We start from the raw sequence: 18,196 nt of genomic DNA on the forward strand, positions 1-18,196 counted from the left end.
AGCTCTTCTTCCACTCAAACAGCATTGGAATCACTTGCTCAGTGACCCACAGTACATTCATTTCAAGTTGTGACTCTGTGCACACGTAAGAATTGTTTAGGATCTCCCTGTAATACCACATACCAGAAGAACCATCACTTCCAGATCCAAGACGCATTTTCACACAGATGTATTTCCTCCTAGCATTTATTTCTGAAAATATGTCCCTGGATGCCATACATCATGGAGTCACACACAGGTAGGACAGAGGGAAGATAGCTTAAAAATTCTATGCAATTAATTGTCTTTCTCTGATTAACACTATGAGTTGAAATGAGTCACACAAAATGGAAAGTCCAAGCCTTGTGCATTTTCTCATCCCTGTGCTCCAAGATCCACATACTGAATCCACCTGCAACTGAGTCCCATATTTAAAGAGGTGTAAAACATCATTCTGTTTTACCATTAAGTCACACACTTCCCTTCCCGTTTATCTCTCCCTCAGTTATATCTAAGAACAGACTGAAATCTGGAAGAGGTTCACATGCCATGGACCCATCTTCTGGGAGCCACTGACTTGGCAGCTCCTGTGAAAAGACAGACACATACAAAGAGGGTGAAGTCTCTTCTGATCTTTCATTTAGTAGTCATGCTGGTATTTGCAGGTTAGTTATGCCAAGGTTTGATCCTCAGATATCAGGGGTGCTTTCAAAAGGGTGAGTGGAGAAAATCCTCCAGCTGATATACAATTTATTCCCTTTTCCTCTTCTGCCCAAACAACAAAACCAGAGGCCACAAAGGTAATGAATCGGTGCACAACTGACAAAACCCATTCCCCAAAACAGCCTGTGTGACTGCAGTCTCCCATTTTCCTCACCAGTAGAAAGAAAAAACTCTGCATGAACGTTCAGTCCAGAATTCTCTAGAGCTCAAAAGTCTACACTACAGCAACCCTACCAGAGGTTGGTCTTCCCATTTTTGTGCTGTGGTGGCCCAGCGCAACCGAGTATCTGTGTCAGATCTTCATACCAACTTTCCTGTAAATTAATCTTCTCTTTGTGGTGTCTGAGTCCTCCTGGTTCCCACCTGGGGCACACAAAGACTGTGGAGAGGAATCACAGCCCAAAAGGAGACAATCTACTCCAAGTAAATAACTAGGTATGCCCAGATGACTAAAGGAAAGGATAGCCTTTGCAAAAAAGACCAGAGTCCACACATCTGCACTTACAAACATGTTAAAGCAAAACTCATACTAAAGGTACTTTCCAGTGTTCAAATCTGGATAGATAACTCCGCAAACATGCTGAGGAGGAGCTTTGGTGCAAGCAACTCTCCCCCCAGCTCAAAGAATTAAAGACTGTTAGAGGCATTATTCAGCTCAATTCTGTTCTGATGACTTATTCAGCTCAGCGGCTGTATTGTAAAAGGTAAACAGGTTTCTACCCGTAATTTTGTTGTCTCTGAGCAGCAATCCATCTGTCTCTCATTTATAGTACTGTCTAGTGGTGTGTCTTCTTACCCAGGTAACACTCCCTTCAGATACTATTTTAATACTGCTGAAGACAGATGAAACCTCAGATTTGCCTAAGCAAATTTAAAAGAGTCATTTAAAGATAAAGATGCAACAAAGCTGAAGCTAATACAGTAAAGATTTCTCAGGAGGGTTCCTAAATGGAGAAATTACTGAGAAAGAAAATATTTCACCAGAAAGCTCCATGAAACAAAATGAACTATAGCAGCTTCTAGTTAGGACACTATATTATGGCGTATATGCATATAGAGAAATCTTGGTGGCGTAAATTTCATTCCTAAGAGGCTTTTGTCTTCTAGTGAAAAATTTGTTTGACTATAGTCTTTGATAAAAATATCTAATGCTCAATTTAGAAACATCTGAAGATCCTGAAGCTTGTGCTGTTTTTCAGTACACGGAGGACAGAAAAATCCATACCTGATGAGATAAAGTTTCTCAGAAACAGTTAATAGGGCAATGGCTGGAAACCCAAAAGCCAGGTTACATGTTCTGGGAATTTATGTAGCATGGATTGGCTTTGTAACCTGCAAACTCTTATGAAAATTGGGGTTATATGCACTGTCTTTAAGTAGACAATTACCCATGCCATTCAGAGTCACTTGTACAAAGAATATGTTGAGATCAACCAGTTTTTCAAGTCTGACAAACAGGTCAGCTCCTGTGGGTACATGTATTGTCTTACTGACTAACCAAGAATCCCTTGACAAAGAGGACCTACAGTCACAAAAACATTCTGTTCTTACTGAACATTTTGGATTAAAAGTGAAAAGGTAGAAGCAAAACCTGACTTCAGAAATACGAGGAGACTCCAGACTCTGGAGAAGGGGTATGTGAAAGGACGTTGAGGAAGAAGAAAGATCCTGGACTGAATAAATATGTCTGATCAAAGCCCAAATAACACTCAAGAGCAATGCCAAAAGTGAAGCAAGGTTAAGCATATGCAGATGTTTTACTGTTCAGTTTCAATCTGTACATGACCTCTTGGACTATGTGACTCAGACAGTAAGTGTGCCTAAAAGGCTTTGGGATGCCTACTTCTTACAAGCCTGAAATGGTAAAGAGTAAATCAAAACCTCATGCAAAGGCAGAGCACTGTGAGAGAGCATGCTTAAGTGGTGTGGGTGCTTCCAGATGTCAGCCGTGGTCCAAAGGCAGCTGTATTCGAGCAAGGAGGTGATTGATTGCCCTGTAGAGAGTAGAAGGAAAAAGGTAGTGCCTACAAGCTAGTGAAAGTGAGCAAAAAACTCCAGAAAACAGTGCCCCAAGCTGGTTACACCTAAGGGCAGCAGAGCCATTTTGCCATTGTCAGCTGCAGGAAGGCCTCAGAAGGGACACCAGGCTTCCCTGGGCCAAGAGTCCTTCTCTGTGCAGCTGCTGGCACACACAAACAGGGCAGGGACCAACATGGAAGTGGGTTTAAAACTCTAGACCAAGAAGCTTGTGAATTTTTCTCTTTTGAAAAAAAGACAGATAACACAATGAGCACTAATCACATAACTTAATGTACTTCTAGGAAATATAAGAGTGATAAGGGAACCACAGAAAAAAACCCAAATCAGAGTAAGACAAATTTCTTTGGTGCTTCTTCATCCTGTCCTTCATCTGCATTTTCTCTGTCAAATGCAAACTCTGCAGAGGATGTCAAATGGTCACCATCTGTACAGCATCTTGCACAACAGAGTAAAATTTCAATCAGAACCTCTAGGCACTCAAGTAACATAAGCAGTTCTTGCTAAGTGATAAATACGTGAAATATCAGTTATTATTTTCCAAAAAATCTCATGGGAGGAGGTGGGAATACTTTGACAGGACCATATGCATGTCCCTGATGTTAATAACTCACTTACTTCAAACATTCTTCACTTTAAAAATGTCAAAATTAATTGAAAAAAACCCATATACATGGGTCATGTTACAGTGGACAGCTTGTGAGATGATAGCACACTAATACAGAAACTGGCTAAGACATTTAAAAAGACTGTATCAACTTGTGTCAAAATTAAACCATCACAAAATCACTCAATTTTCAGAAGATGGTTACTCATCATTCCTTCTAAATGTAAGTCCCTTCAAAAGACTTTGAGTGTCTTTAGATCAAGATCCCGTCACATCATCAGTCTCTTCGGAAAGTATTTTAGACCTCTCATTTTTAGTTCTTCTAGTGCACTAGCAGTAAGGAGAAGACCTGAAGTATCATTCTATTAATATCGAAACTCAGGATTATTTTTACTTACAGACAACTATTTTTGGAAATCTTCATGCAACAGGCAGGATAGATCATTATTTGCAAGCATTTATCTGCAGTGTGTTTTAAGTACATACCAAGGACAGACAGCTCTAAATATTTACCAACCAAAGAATTGTCTTGCCATCAAAAGTTGCAGACAACTCCAGAAGGTGTAGCTGAGGACACAACCTCTGATGAAATATGGGCTAGGAATCAGGGAGAGGTACATTTTATCTTTTAGGCAAAAGTGGGAGGGTAGAATAGGTGCTCTATAGAAATGCTTTTGGAGAAGTAAATCAGAATCTCCCCCAAAAGATACTCCACCACTAGGAGTCATTAAGGAAGGTCTTTCCAAAAGCTAACTCTCTATCAGACATCTCTTAAACCCAAGTCTAAAATCATGGGACAGTATACTGCCTGACCAATCCTACGAAGGAGTGTAAACTAAATAACAGCATAGAATTCAAGAGACTATAAGAGTGAGACTTTAGTTTTTCCAGATTTCAGGAATATGAGAACTAGAGAAAAAAATCATAACAAAACTCTTTCTTTGAGCTGTCTTAATCCAAAACATATTTGTGTTCTATGAAGGCTTCACAAAAAAACCAAAACCCTAATGCAGCTAAAGGTCATGTCAAATGTAGCAAGGGAAGCCACTGAGGATAGATATCAAGGTCCTCCCACCCAAAAGGAAAGGAAAAAATAATATGCTGAGTTTGTTTTGACCAGGCACAAGTAAGAGGAGCCTAAAACTATACCACTCGGAGTGTTACACATGAGACAGGAAAAACACCTTAAAGACTTGTTCCAAAGGAGACCAAACTACAGTTGGTGGAGTAACTGTACCATCTGTTGACTGACTGGTGAACCTGGTGAACCCGGTTGGAGGCATCCATCTCATTCCTTTTGTTTTGCTCTCCCAGGAGACCCCCATCCTGGAGAGGAGGATAAGGCCTTGGTAGTGCCAGTGCCAAGACTCTGCTGAACAGACTGACAGAAAAAATCATAACTCCTCTAATAGGGAGGAAAAAAAAAGTTGGTTTTTTTCATCTTAGAAAGAATTATTATTCCAAATTGTAATGATAAAAACCTCAGTGTCATTTAATGTAGTTAGAAGCAGGCTTGTACAATTCAGCTGTGATCACATCCTCTTCCAAGTGCCCATTTCAGAAAAAAAAATACACAGAAGATTGCTGTACACACAGAAGAACAAGAGAGAAAGCAAAATAATCATGCATGTGTATAAGATACAGCACATATAATCTATATTTAAATAGTATTTATGCAACTATGAGCTACTAAGCATCAACGCTTAAAGAAAATGTTTAAAATATCTAAATGCAAATAGTCTAAACTGCAGAAACCAAGATTTTCCTCATGTCTAATTCTTAAATAAATCATTTCAGAACATGATTGAGGTAAAATATCTTCTCTCACAAAAGCTACATAATAAATTCCTCACTGGCAAAGGAATTTTTTACGGAAGGTTAATGCTTCCTGTAACATTTCTCCTGCATAGTATGGCTTCTCAAATAATTTTGTAGGCTTTATTTCCTGCACTGTTATAAATCTTTATTTTCACCATTGCAGCTTTACAAAAACCACGTCTCCTGCCCATGCAAAGGCAGCAGTTATTTCTCCATCCCACCACACCTGTTAATTAAACACCAAAACCAAACTAAAATAGTTTGTAGGGCGGACACAAAATCCAGAAAGCAAAGAGACATCAAGTTGAGATTGTCCTACACAATTCCACATAAACTTATCCCTCCCCACTATGCCAGTTAAATCTGGAGCAACTGTCTTTTAGCCTGGGACATACTTTCCTCTCACATCCCACAAAACAGATATTTGCTCACCTGCAGTATAAAACAAAATAAATACTGGGTTCTAGGACTCTCCAGCCATGGTAGAGTACTCTGTCCCAGAGACACCCAGCACATGCCTGGGGAAAGGGGATGCCTCCAAGTTCCCAGCCAAAAAACAGGTATAAATGGCAAAACAACATCAATTGCAATAACTGGGGATTTGGCTGTTGTGTAAAAAAAGTAGAGCTGGCATGCTGAGGTGTCAGACAGGGCTGTAGCAGAACAGCAACTAAGAGTAGAGTGTAAAATACAGCAAGAGATGCGCATGCAACTTCATCTCATACTCTCAAGCTGGCTGCTCTTTGAAGTTGCTTAGGTATTTTTAAGCACACTGCCATTTTAGCAGACAGAACTAGCAATGCTGGTCAGACATGTGACATCTGACAAGACACAGACTCTGGGATGCACTACTCCAAGAAGACACAACTATCCCAGTACCTGCACACCTCACCCAACACTGTAGAGCAACCCTGTGGGACAGGCATACATGGAATGGGAAGTGATGGATGAACCAAGCCAGAGAGGCATTATTTTGTCATGTGAATGGAAGAGCATTGCAGAAACCAGCTCTGCACGTTTTCAGGAGGGGAAAAAAAGTACAAAAGCACTCAAGCAAAGAGAACTGTTTGTGTTTTAAAGTTGACCTTGCTTTTTTTTCCACATGCATTCTGTTCTAGCATCAATGACTGCGCTGGTATCCCCTCCTCCAAAATAGCTAGTCCATTAGGTCATCTTTGGGTACATCCTAGTGCCAGTTCCTCTAACAAGAATCTTCTCACCTAAGACATTCTCCCTCCCTCAACCCACAGAATGGATGCCAAGCTTAAACATATTGTGCCATCATGATGAGGCAAGACAAGAGACATGTTGTGGTAAGGGGCTACACACAAGACAGAGTAGAGATGTGAGGATGTGTCACTCGTAAAAAAAATTCAACAGAACACTAAAACTACAAGCTTAAATTTAAGGATGCTATGCCTTAAACATCCTGGTTTAAATGTTAGCATGAGTACATTTTTAAAAACATAGTTTAAACAAATGTTTGCGCATAAATATGCAATATGTTGCTTTCAGCAGGAGGTTGGACAAGAGACCTCTCAAAAGTTTCCTCCAACCTGAATTACCCTGTGATCTTACATCACAAATGCCAATATAAACACATAAATAAATACACATTGAGTATAGCTGTAAATGGACACACACGAATACCTATGTCCATGTGCACATGTGCAGCACTGCACTGTAGTAAAATACCACCTCCTCCAGGGACCACAAAGGAAGCCACTGTGCAGATTTTGATTTTTAGTTGATTATTTTTTCAGACATTGTGAGAAATGTTGGCTTTGAAATATATTTGCTATAAAAATTTTCCTCCTTTCTTTTAGCTTAGAAACTTGTGCTCTCCTCTTACTACAGAGTTATCCTAGAGTTTGGAGGAGGTGGAGGAAGATAGGCTGAAGAAGTGAACACAGGAAGGTGAGTGATCATCCTGTGGATGTGACTGACAACCAAGGCATACATATGGGATGTGCTGGGCTCTCATGTATAGTTAGAATATTCATGTACAGGATATACAGCTACTATTATTGTTTCAGAAGCACAAACAAAAGAAAATGTGATTTTGACACGAGTTCCAATATCCGAACAGAGTCCAGATCATTAAGAAAAAGTTATAATTTCCACTTAAATTTCTTTCTAACTAATGCCTATTATTAGTTAAGGTAAATATAAAACAAAAAAGCAAACACAACAAAATCAAAATCTTTTCTCCATTACATTCACACTGTGCTACAGAAGTCTTGATTCAGGGCTGAATTAGCTGCACTCTCTCTAATAGCTGTTGTGAAAGTGGAATCATTGCACCCTACATGCAACTGTAATTGATGACAAACCTCGCAGTCACTTGTGTTGCTTATTTTTCCTGCCATTGGAGATTTCCAAATAGCTTCACTACAGTGCAGGTTAGAAGGTGACTCACTGGGCCAACGGCCAAGGAAAGGAATATTGCTTCTCAACATGTTACATTCCTAAAATTCACCAGTTTCAAGCAGTTTTTCCCTCATATTTTAAGAAAACTAGACTTCTGTTGTAAGTGACTGAAAGAACAAAACAACTGATCTTCTCCATCATTTTGTAAAAATCACTGCTGGCAGAAGATTTTCACCTTTGGTTTAATCTTGAGTTTCTTTTAAATCAAGATGTCATTCTGGGAAGAGCCTGGTTATGACCCAGTTTCTACAAACACTGCAGTAGCCTGGGCTGATCTAGGTTAAATGCGAAGAGGGCCATTGTTTTAAAAGTAAAATGACACAGAGCCAGCTGTGAGTAATGTCCTGTAGAGCACCACAGGAGCAGCACAAGCGAGTTAACAGTAGGGCAAACAGGTGCTGGGTAAGGGGTGTTGTGATCTGTCTCCTTCAGCAGTGCTGGAGAACTAAAGGTAAAGGAGGAGGGGGCACCTACCAGGGTTGCCACAAAGTCGGCTTTACTGCCATTGCCTTTATGACAACAATATAAAGTAACTCCCACAACACAGTGAAGATAAGCTCTTTAGAGAAAATATAAAAGCATTTGCCTGGCAATTCATCCGAACCTCATCATGCATTGTAGACATTTTTGAAGTTTAACAAAGAAAAGCACATCATTAAAGAATACTGCTCTATCACCATTCTTATGCAAATCCTTTCAGATAGTTGGATGGAAAATTCCATCTAACACACAGTGAGAAATAAATGTTGCAGGGTGGAAATTTCAGCTATACCAAGTGCATCTATCACTTGTATAATTCAAACTACTGTATGTGCCCTGACTACAGAATTAGTATTGATCCATTCACCATGTAAACATCAAGTACTTTCTATTATTACTTGAAATAGCATGCTATCACAATTTCTATTTCCTCCCTCTATCTTAAATAGAAGTATTGCACATTAGCTCTTCCCTTCGTGTACTTTTTTGCACAGCTATGTAACTACACTGTTTGAGGCTGTGCTAGGTTTCCTGCAGACATTTGCAGTATTACCATCAAAGTACTTTATTTTCAAGTCATCTCTGATGGAAGGCAATACAACTCTCATACAACCTGTTACTGTGCTTCTCTTGGTAAAACACACAAAGTCCTTTGTTTCACAACCTCTGTTGTGACTACCATTGCAAATGACAACATTAAACAGCTCTCCCAAATGTTACTCACACACCTCTCATGAGTATCACTAAGATAAGAGTGGATTGCAAGAGACTAAATAGCTATGACATCTGAGCACACACAGGTTGGGGGGGGGAGAGGGGGGGAATCATGATTTTCATTCTCACTTTGTCAACAAAAAAAGCTGATGTGGCTAAAATGCAGCTTTGAAAAGTGCTGGGAGATGCTTAGAAGCATAATGTGTTTCACCTGTTAGAACCTTGCTTTGTCTCTGAGCATGGTGAAAAATTGAAAATGGACATATCAGGGCTTATCTCCAGAAAAACTCTAAAATTTTAGACTGGAGAGTTAATCCTAAGATTTCAGCAAGACACCCCAGATCCTGAGTGCTGAAGAGCAAAAGCTCTGTCTCAGAGGGGATAGTGGCAACAGATGGATGGTCTGCTCAGCCTGGTGGCAGAGGGAGGTAGGAAGGTTAAGAAGTATCAGGAACCCTGAGGAGAAGACTGACTGGTGGAGCCATGTTCTGACATACCTGAGGCAAATGCATCAGCCAACTGCATCACAAGGAGCAGAGGATCAACTACTCTCTTGCCAGCAGGTAGGAGGAAGGGACCAAAGAAATGAGGAGGAATGGAAGCAGGTCTCTACTTGACATAGCAGATGAATCCCGCCCCAGCCTCTCTCACCTTCTCAGGTGTCTTTATACAATAGGTACAAGGCTTTGGAACTTGAGGGCCAGGTATACAACAAATTGGATCAAAGTCTACCCAGGCTGGAGGAACTTCCTTGGATGAGTCAGCCCACCTCCCCCACACCCCCTCAGTCAAGAAGCAAGGAAGGGTAGTTGTTGGTGGTTACTCCCTTCTGAGAGGAACAAAGGGCCCAAAATGCCCACTGGACCCAACCCACCACCCTGGGAATTGTGTTTCCTCCCTGGGTAAGGGAAGTTACCAGAAAACCTTCCGGTTTGGTGCAACCCACTGGTTATTATCCATTTCTGGTTCTTCAGGTGGGCAGCAATGAACTCCCAGCAAGAAGCCTGAGGCAATCGAGAGGGACTGCAGGGTCTTGGGGGGACAAGTGGTGTTCTCCTCTATCCTGCCAGTTGCAGAGAATGATGGGGGTGGAAACAGGAAAACCCTACAGGGGAACACCTGGCTCCAAGCATGGTGTTACTGTCAGAATTTTGGTGGTTTCTAAGGGTCAGTTCACATGACACTGACTGCTGACAGAGTACACCTGCCTCAAAAGGTGTTGAGTCCCCCACCTTGTTCTTGTCAGGGATCTGTAATTCTCTGCTCTCTGCCTACCACCCATGGTGGTAGCACAACCCCACAAAGCATCCACATGGGGTTAGCTTCTCACCTACCATACAGCCATGTTGTGGGCAGTCAAAACTCTCTCACTCTTCTGTCTCCCTGGTGCAGAAAGACCAGGAGGCCTAAAAATCTAATAAAGCACACAAACTGTAAAGCCCATCATCACCAGTTTGGCAGGACTTTTTATTTCCAGAAAAATGGTGCATCTTCCAGGTCTTCCTCTCACAAGCCAGTAGAGTAAAGCCTCCAGCCTCAGAGATCACGGCGGTGCTTCTCACTGCATCTCAGATGCAGGCTCCCCGATACCACAGCACACCAGCATGTTGGCTGCAATGAAAATTCCAGAAGCTCTGAGCCCAGAAAATATCTGGGCGATCTGAAACCATGTGAAACGGGTGGCAGACAGTAAAGGGTAGACACAACCAAGGACAAGGAGGAGGAGGAGGAGGAGGAGTACTCACAGTCTGTAGATGTCTATGCAACTCCCATTTCCCTCAGCAGACCTGCAGCCCCACCCTCAGAGACATACATAGAAAACAAAGGAGACAGATGGTAAATGAGTGTGGTTCAGACATCATTCTTTTTGACATTACTGGAGTGAAAAAGATTTACACCAGCTGATAAACCGACCATCGGGTGTTGGGGTGATTGAGGGCAATTTCACCACCCTACCACCTCACCCCCACCAAAAAAGAAGGCAACAAGAAAGCCCTGTTTCTGGGGAAAGTATGTAAGCTTCAGCGTGGTGCATGTTTCTGTTCATAAAACATCATGTAGGTCTGCAGTCCCCAGCAACTGCTGACAGCCATCTGCTGAGTGTGATTCTTTTGATATGACTCAAGGAAGAGAGAGTCTCTCTCCTCAGAAAAACAAATAAACCAAGTGCCTGGGATGCACCAGGGATTATCAGACAAAAACCTAAGCAGGGAGACAGAAGACTGCCTCCAAGTTCTGTCACAGAAAGAAATGTTTAGGACTCAACAGAAGCATTCTTCTTCAGCACCCAGCTTCTCAATGTGTATCTCAAAACCAACACAAACAAGAGGTCCTCCAACATTTCTCAAGGCCCTGTCTGAACTTTCCTCCTCTTGAGAATTTTAGATATAAGCACACTTCCAGTACTATGTGCCTTGACATCCAGGCTTAGGTGTAGGGCTGCTACAGCAAACAGTGACCAAAGTCATTAGCCCCTGAAAACAAAAATGGCCACCCAGCAGTAGAACTCAGGGAGAGCGGTAGCTCAAATGCTCTAAAAAAGGGAGAGTGGGATTGTCATGTCTTTTGAAAATCATTGATAGGTGGGCAAGTAACTGCCCTTGAACTTCCTAGAAATCCCAGTCTTTGGGAAAATGATCAGAGATGCCTGTGTCACAAGCATATCATGGAAGGAATTGAAAATGAAGAGAGGAGAAAAGAATGTGTAAGGGAGATGAAGGAGGTAAATGCACCATGAACTCACAGTCAATAGATGTGAACAGAACTACATTTCACTGTCACTGTCAGCAAGGATATACTGTAGCATGTTGGCACACCATTACCAGTTTGTTCACTCATTGATCTTTCTCAGATCTTCCAAGCTTCTCTAATTATCACCCCAAGATGTTCCAGAGTATCATCTCTGTGGCCTTTGCCCAATTCACTCTTTGCCAAACCACCAGCATTCTTCAGTTTCTTAAGAGACACTTCAGTCACCATGAATCTCAGTAGTAGAGAGCTCTGAATCATCTCTTGAAATTAGGTTTGTCTGTTTGCTTATTCAAAGCTGTGTTATAAAACATGCTGAAGTGTTCTTTTTTTTTTTTTTTTTTTTTTTTTTTAAATTAAGCAATGCAAAAAAGGGAAACTATGCTATCAGAATGACTCAATAAGTTTGGCTGTTATTCTCACCACAAGCGCTAATTATAAGGTCATAAAAACATTCTCCTCCTACTTACACTAAAATAGTCAAGTATTACACATAACCAGGTACCCAAAAAGCAGCTAATGCCTTATCACTTACTTGCAGCCCATCACCACCAGTATCTGTGGCATGAACTTAGAATACTCCTGAAAAAGGTTAGCAGAGGGACACTTGCCAACATGCCAACACTGCTTCCTAACATTACGGCTAGAGATTCTTAAGAGTAAAAGGCAAAGCTTCTCTGGGGCAAAGTGCTCTCTGAGACACTTAGGAATGTTGTCTATGGCACTAATTGTACCTTTTCTAAAAAAAAAAAAAAAAAAAAGGCCAGCAGCCAAATACTTGTCACCATTACAGCCACATCCTCTAGTCGTCAGTGCAGGCTGCTCAGTTTGCCCCTCAGAAGCGGCAGGGAAATGCACTCATGCATCAAATGAGCCATTCTGGCAAGCGCACACCTGGGAAAGCTGAGGTTTGGGCTGTCTCAGTCTCTCCTCTGTCTTACACGCTATTGTTCAAGCAGAACACATGTGACCCTAGCCAGTGACTTTTACCAGCACATCTGCTCACCTGCAAGTCTGGCACATATCTACTTCTCATGGTCAAAGGACCTTTTGCATTCCCTACATAGGTCTCCAAGATGAGTACACTGGCTATTCCCTTGCTAAATAAAAGGATCTGAACCATGCACAAAGCATCTTCCTGCTCCTGCTACTCTGCAAAAGGGTGCTTTCTGTTTGCTCACTTCAAAGTAACCACAAGCATTTCTTCTTGGGGAGAGGGTTTTGGAACTGCTTGTCCAAAACCCTGAGTCCATAACCAGCAGTCCAGAGAGTGGGAGAGATTGCAAGCAACCTCCTGCATTTGCAAGTTTCCAGCTAGGTGCCTTTAGAGTGTTCCTTACTCAGCAAATGACTTCTTTAGGGTGCCCATGCCTTGTCACACACTGGAACCAAGAGATCTGCCTGTAGGACCTGAATAGGAGCAGACACATAGAAGCTTATAATTTTGCCACCAAATTTAAAGTAGCCTTTGTTTCCCTGCTGATTTCTGCCCTGGTGCAAATCCCTGCTCAGATCCTGCTTCATCTGGTGCTGAGTACAGCATGCTGACAGGAAACAGTCACTTTTCTCTTTGGCCATGCCCTTCTCTTCAGCTTTAATTGTGTTCACACCCTCAACTGTGCTCACCCCTCCTTTCTTCTGCCAGCTTCATGTACAGATCTCTGCATCTGAGCTCTGCAGATGTGAACTCCAGATGCACAGACATCCCACTGGCAAAATGCAGTTCAGTCCCACCAATCACCAAGCCCTCCCTGATCACTACTGCAGTGTCAATTAGAGCAAATTTTCTGTGGGGATAGTTTCTGACACACAGATATTTCGTGGATGTCTATCTACACAGAGGCTTTCCACAGGGGAACCTCCGGGAGATTCTTCAGGATAGAGCCTGCATCTGCTTTAAAAATCAGGAGGAAGTGCAGAGGCAATAAGTTAGGTAGCTCCTTTTCCTACAGCAGGTATGTACACAGATGAGTTATTTGACATAAGTCACTGAGAATCTTCAAAACTGCAGTTAATAGCCCAAGCTAATGAGAGACCACAATAAAGAACTGAAGTCTAAATCCCCAAAGGTATTCAGATGCCTTTGGTTTCAGCACCACTGAGTTTCTGGGCCTGACACATAAAACTTCAACTGCAAAAGCAAGACCACACTCATGACTGTTTTCTCCACGGAGTTCACAAAGAACCAGCTTGCATAGAAGCATGGTAGTAGATGGTCTTCTAGAACCCTGTAAGAAATTACAGGGGGAGGTTACTTGAGAAGCACTCTTTTTTTTCTGTGTATGAAAAACACAAGTTTTTTTCATTGCTGCCTGTGCTACTCTTTAAATTAATCCCACACAGACAGTTAGTTGGATCCTGTGAAACAAGAAGGCTACACTTGGCACCTCCTGCGTTACAGATTGTGCCTGTGAAATTGAATTTACAAGGACAAGACCAGAGAGAATGGCAAAAAACAAGGAGCTGTTGAAATGATGTATTTGCCTGTATTATATTAATAATTTGTCATTAAGAATAAGTAAAGACTGCCATGCACTTAGAAGTGAACATCTCCTTCCATAAGTCTCCAGTCTGGGACTCTAGCTATTTACAAATCAGGGTTTTGGGAGAATGACTATCATACATTGCCAATACACAACAAGCTAAACCCAGATGACTAGAAAGTACTACTATTGTGAATACTTTTATTAGACAATGTCAATGAAAAGGTTACACTGTGGGTGACAGGTGGCATTACCAATGTAACCTCACTCTGCAGAACTGAAAAAAACCAGCCACGTTGCTAATTCACAGACTTAAAAACACCACATCCCAAAAGCAGCATAAAGACTGTCAGATACATGCCTGGTGTTTGGGCTTGTCTTGGCGAGAGTGAAGAAGAAATCTCAGTAGGCCAAAGCTCTTCACTTGGTAATTTGTTAGTAAAGGAAGAACTTCATTCGCCCCAGCAGAACTCCCCTTCAGGACACCTACAGCATGTGTGCATGTGTGTAATGCACACAGAAAAAATAATGGTGTTTGTGTGAGTAACTTCTTCCCAGTGTGTAAGCTTGCTTGTGCAGACCAGTCAAAGGCCCCTGACACAGTCAGTAGGAAGATTTTAAAGAGTGTAGGATTAAAATATCATGGAATCAATGAATCAAATAATATCTTGAGTTAGAAGGGACCCATAAGGACCATCAAAGTCCAACTCTGGGTCCTGCACAGGGCCATCCCCAAGAGTCACATCATGTGCCTGAGAGTATCATAGCCTCTGCTTCTCCCCAATTGGATCCTGAGCTCTGTCAGCCTTGGTGCTGTGATCACTGCTATTGGGGAGCCTGTTCCAGGGTCCAATCACGCTCTGGTGGAACAACCTCTTTTTAACATCCAACATAAACCTCCCCCAACACAACTTCAGGCCATTCTCTCAAGTCCTGTAACTGGTCCCCACAGAGCAGAGATCAGTGCCTACCTCTCCTCTTCCCCTCCCCAGGAAGTTGTAACTGCCATAAGGTCTCCTCTCCGTCTTGTCTTCTCCAGCAGAACAGACCAAGTGTCCTCAGCCGCTCCTCACACAGCTTCCCCTCAAGGCCCTTCACCATCTTCGTTGCCCTCCTTTGGACACTCTCTAAGAGCTTTAGATCTCTTTTATACTGTGGTGCCCAAAACTTCCCCAATATTCCTGGTGAGGCTGCCCCAGGTCAGAGCAGAGCAGGACAATCCCCTCCCTGGCCCAGCCGACAATGCTTTGCATGATGCCCCCCAGGACACGGTTGGCCCTCCTGGCTGCCAGGGCACTGCTGACTCATGACCAACTGGCTACTGACCAGGACCACCAGGTCGCTTTCCCAGCACTGCTTTCCAGCACATCATTCCCCAGTCTGTGTGTACATCCGGGGTTGCCCCATCCCAGGTGCAGAATCCATCACCTTCCCTTGTTGAACTTCAAATGGTTGGTGTTGCCTAGCCCTCTAATTTGTCAAGGTCTCTCTGTAGGGCCTCTCTGCTTTTGAGGGAGTCAAGAGGTCCTTCCAATTTAGTATCACTGGCAAACTTCCTTAGTATTCCTTCAAGTCCATCCAAGTCATTAATAGAGACATTGAAGAAAACTGGGCCTAAGATGGAGCCCTGTGGAACCCCACTAGTGACAGGTCACCAGCCTGATGTCACCCTATTCACTATAACTCTTTGTGCTTGACCCATGAGCCTATTGCTCATCCACCACATGATGTGTTTATCCAGCTGTGGGCTGCACAGATTGTCCAGAAGGATCCAGAGTCAGACAAGATCAAAAGCTTTACTGAAATCCAAAAATGTTACATCAGTTAGGTGGGTTACTTTGCTGTAAAAGGATATCAGGTTTGACAAACAGGACTTTCCCCTCATGAGGCCATGCTAGCTGTGACCAGTGTGTCCATCAAGTGTTTATCAAAACCTCCCAGAATAATCTTCTCCATCATTTTACCAGGCACTGAAGTGAGACTCAGGCCTGTACTTTCCAAGGTCATTCTTCTTGCCCTTCTTGAAAATTGGGACAGATTCCAACTTCCAGACTCCAGCTAGCACCCTTCCTCAAAAATCATCAGAGAGGTTTTGCAATGTTTTCAGTGGTTTTCAGCAGCAATTTGAGGATTCTGGGCCCATAGATTTGTAGGGATTCAGCTGGAGCAGCAGATCCTGCGTAAGTTTAGAGTCGACTGAGAGTTCATCAGTCTCACAGCCATAGTCCTCCAGCTCAGGGCACTGAACCCTTTGATCCATCATCATGTTGAGGACAGAGGCAAAGTATGCATTAAACACTTCTGCCTTGTCTCTGTCCTTGTTTGTGAGGTAACCATCCCCATCCTGTAACAGGCCAATGTTATTTCTGGACTGCCTTTTGCTATTAACTTATTTAAAAGAACCTCTTTTGATTGCACCCCACAGTTCTGGCCAACTTCAACTCTGATTAGGCTTTGGCCACACCAATTTTCTCTCTACAGCAGCAAGCAGCATCTCTGTGTTCCTTCCATGTCATCCAACCTTGCTTCCACTGGGCACACCCCTTCTTATTTTGCTGTAGCTCCAAAAGAAGATTCCTGCTCAGCCAAGTTGACCTTCTGTCTCACCTGCTTCACTGACAGCATTTTGGAACTGCCTGCTCCTGTGCTTTTAGGAGATAGTGCTTAAAAAGTGACCAGCACTGCTGGACCCCAGTACCTTCAAAAGTGTTTTCCCAGGGGACTTTACTCATTTAGCTACTTTCAGCAGCGTGAAGTCTGCTCTCCTCATGTTCAGGGCTGAAGTCTTGCTGCCACTTTTCCTCCTGTCAATAAGGATTTTAATTTATATATGACATGTAATACAGTATGGAGCACTGACAAGCTTGAAGGAGAAGCACTAGTGTTTCGAGTCTTGTCGTAACATGGGAAGCAACTTAGTGTAAGGAAATCAAATCTACACAAAAGGGAAAAGAAAACAAAGAGAAAATTATTAGAATACAAAGAACACAATTCAGATTTTGCTGTGTGAACCTCAAACAACTCGGGAGCCACAGGATCCATGCCAGTGGGTTTTTTCCACCCTGCGGTGCTATAGGCAGGGGGTAGAGCATCTGGAAAGCTGCCCAGCAGAAAAGGACCTAGAGGTGCTGGTCAACAGCAGCCAAACATAAGCCAGCATGTGCCTAGATGGCCAAGAAGGCTAATGGCATCCTGGTCTGTATCAGGAATAGTGTGGCAAGCAGGACTAGGGAAGAGATTCTCCCCTTTTACTGGGCACTGGTGAGGTCACACCTCAAGTGCTGTGTCCAGTTCTGGGCCCCTCAGTTCAGGAAGGACATTGAAGGGCTGGAGCATGTCCAGAGAAGGGCAACAGAGCTGGTGAAGGGTCTGGAGCACAAGTCTGGTGAGGAGTAGCTGAGGGAGCTGGGAGTGTTTAGAAAAGGAGACACAGCAGAGACCTTATCATTCCTTGACACGAGGTTTTAGCCAGGTGGGCATCAGGCTCCTCTCCCAGATAACAAGTGACAGAACAAGATGAAATGGCCTCAAACCACGCCAGGGGAGGTTTAGGTTGGACATCAGGAAGAATTTCTTCACTGAAAGGGTGATTAGACATTGGAATGGGCTGCTCAGGGCAGCGGTGGAGTCACTATTCCTGGAGGTGTTCAAGGAAAGACTGTACATGGCTCTTAGTGACGTAGTGTAATACCTGGTCAACCTGGGTCACAGGTTGGACTTGATGACCTCAGAGCCCTTTTCCAACCATAGTGATTCCGTGACTCTATGATGACCGTGCCTTTCTCAGCAGCGCGTTCCCGACTGGAAACGCCGCTTCCGGCACCTCGCGGGGCCGCTTCCGAAGCACGTGCCGCGCAGGCGGGACCGCGGTCATCACCTCACCCCGGGATCGACGGTCCCGGGAGCACCGGGCAGCACAAAGGGAAAGGAGGGAAGGAAGGAGGGAGGGGGGGATGGAGAGAGGGAATGGGATGTGGACAGCCGGCACGGCTCCCGGCGCGGGTGCGGCTCCTCCCGCACCGGGAGGACAGCGGCTCGCACAGGGCGGCCGGCCGGCCGGGAGCGAGACATGGAGCGGGAGCGGGACACGGAGCGGGAGCGGCCTCGGGTTCGGGAGCGCGCGGTGCCCCAGCGCCGGCGGGCGCGCGCCACCTGCCGGCGGGAGCGCGGCGCCGGC

The 18,196-nt window shown here is 43.6% G+C and overlaps 1 long non-coding RNA gene across 1 annotated transcript in view; it reads right to left on the reverse strand.

The window, feature by feature from the left end:
* LOC113956879 overlaps positions 1-10,598 on the reverse strand; it is a 38,841-nt gene extending 28,243 nt beyond the window's left edge. The window contains exon 1 of the long non-coding RNA XR_003530997.1: positions 10,534-10,598. This is a non-coding gene — a long non-coding RNA (uncharacterized LOC113956879). The remainder of the gene's footprint in view (positions 1-10,533) is intronic.
* Between the last annotated feature and the right edge of the window lie 7,598 nt (positions 10,599-18,196).

This window comes from Corapipo altera, unplaced genomic scaffold (assembly GCF_003945725.1).
Source record: "Corapipo altera isolate COAL_440 unplaced genomic scaffold, ASM394572v1 61153, whole genome shotgun sequence".
Classification (NCBI taxonomy): Eukaryota; Metazoa; Chordata; class Aves; order Passeriformes; family Pipridae; genus Corapipo; species Corapipo altera.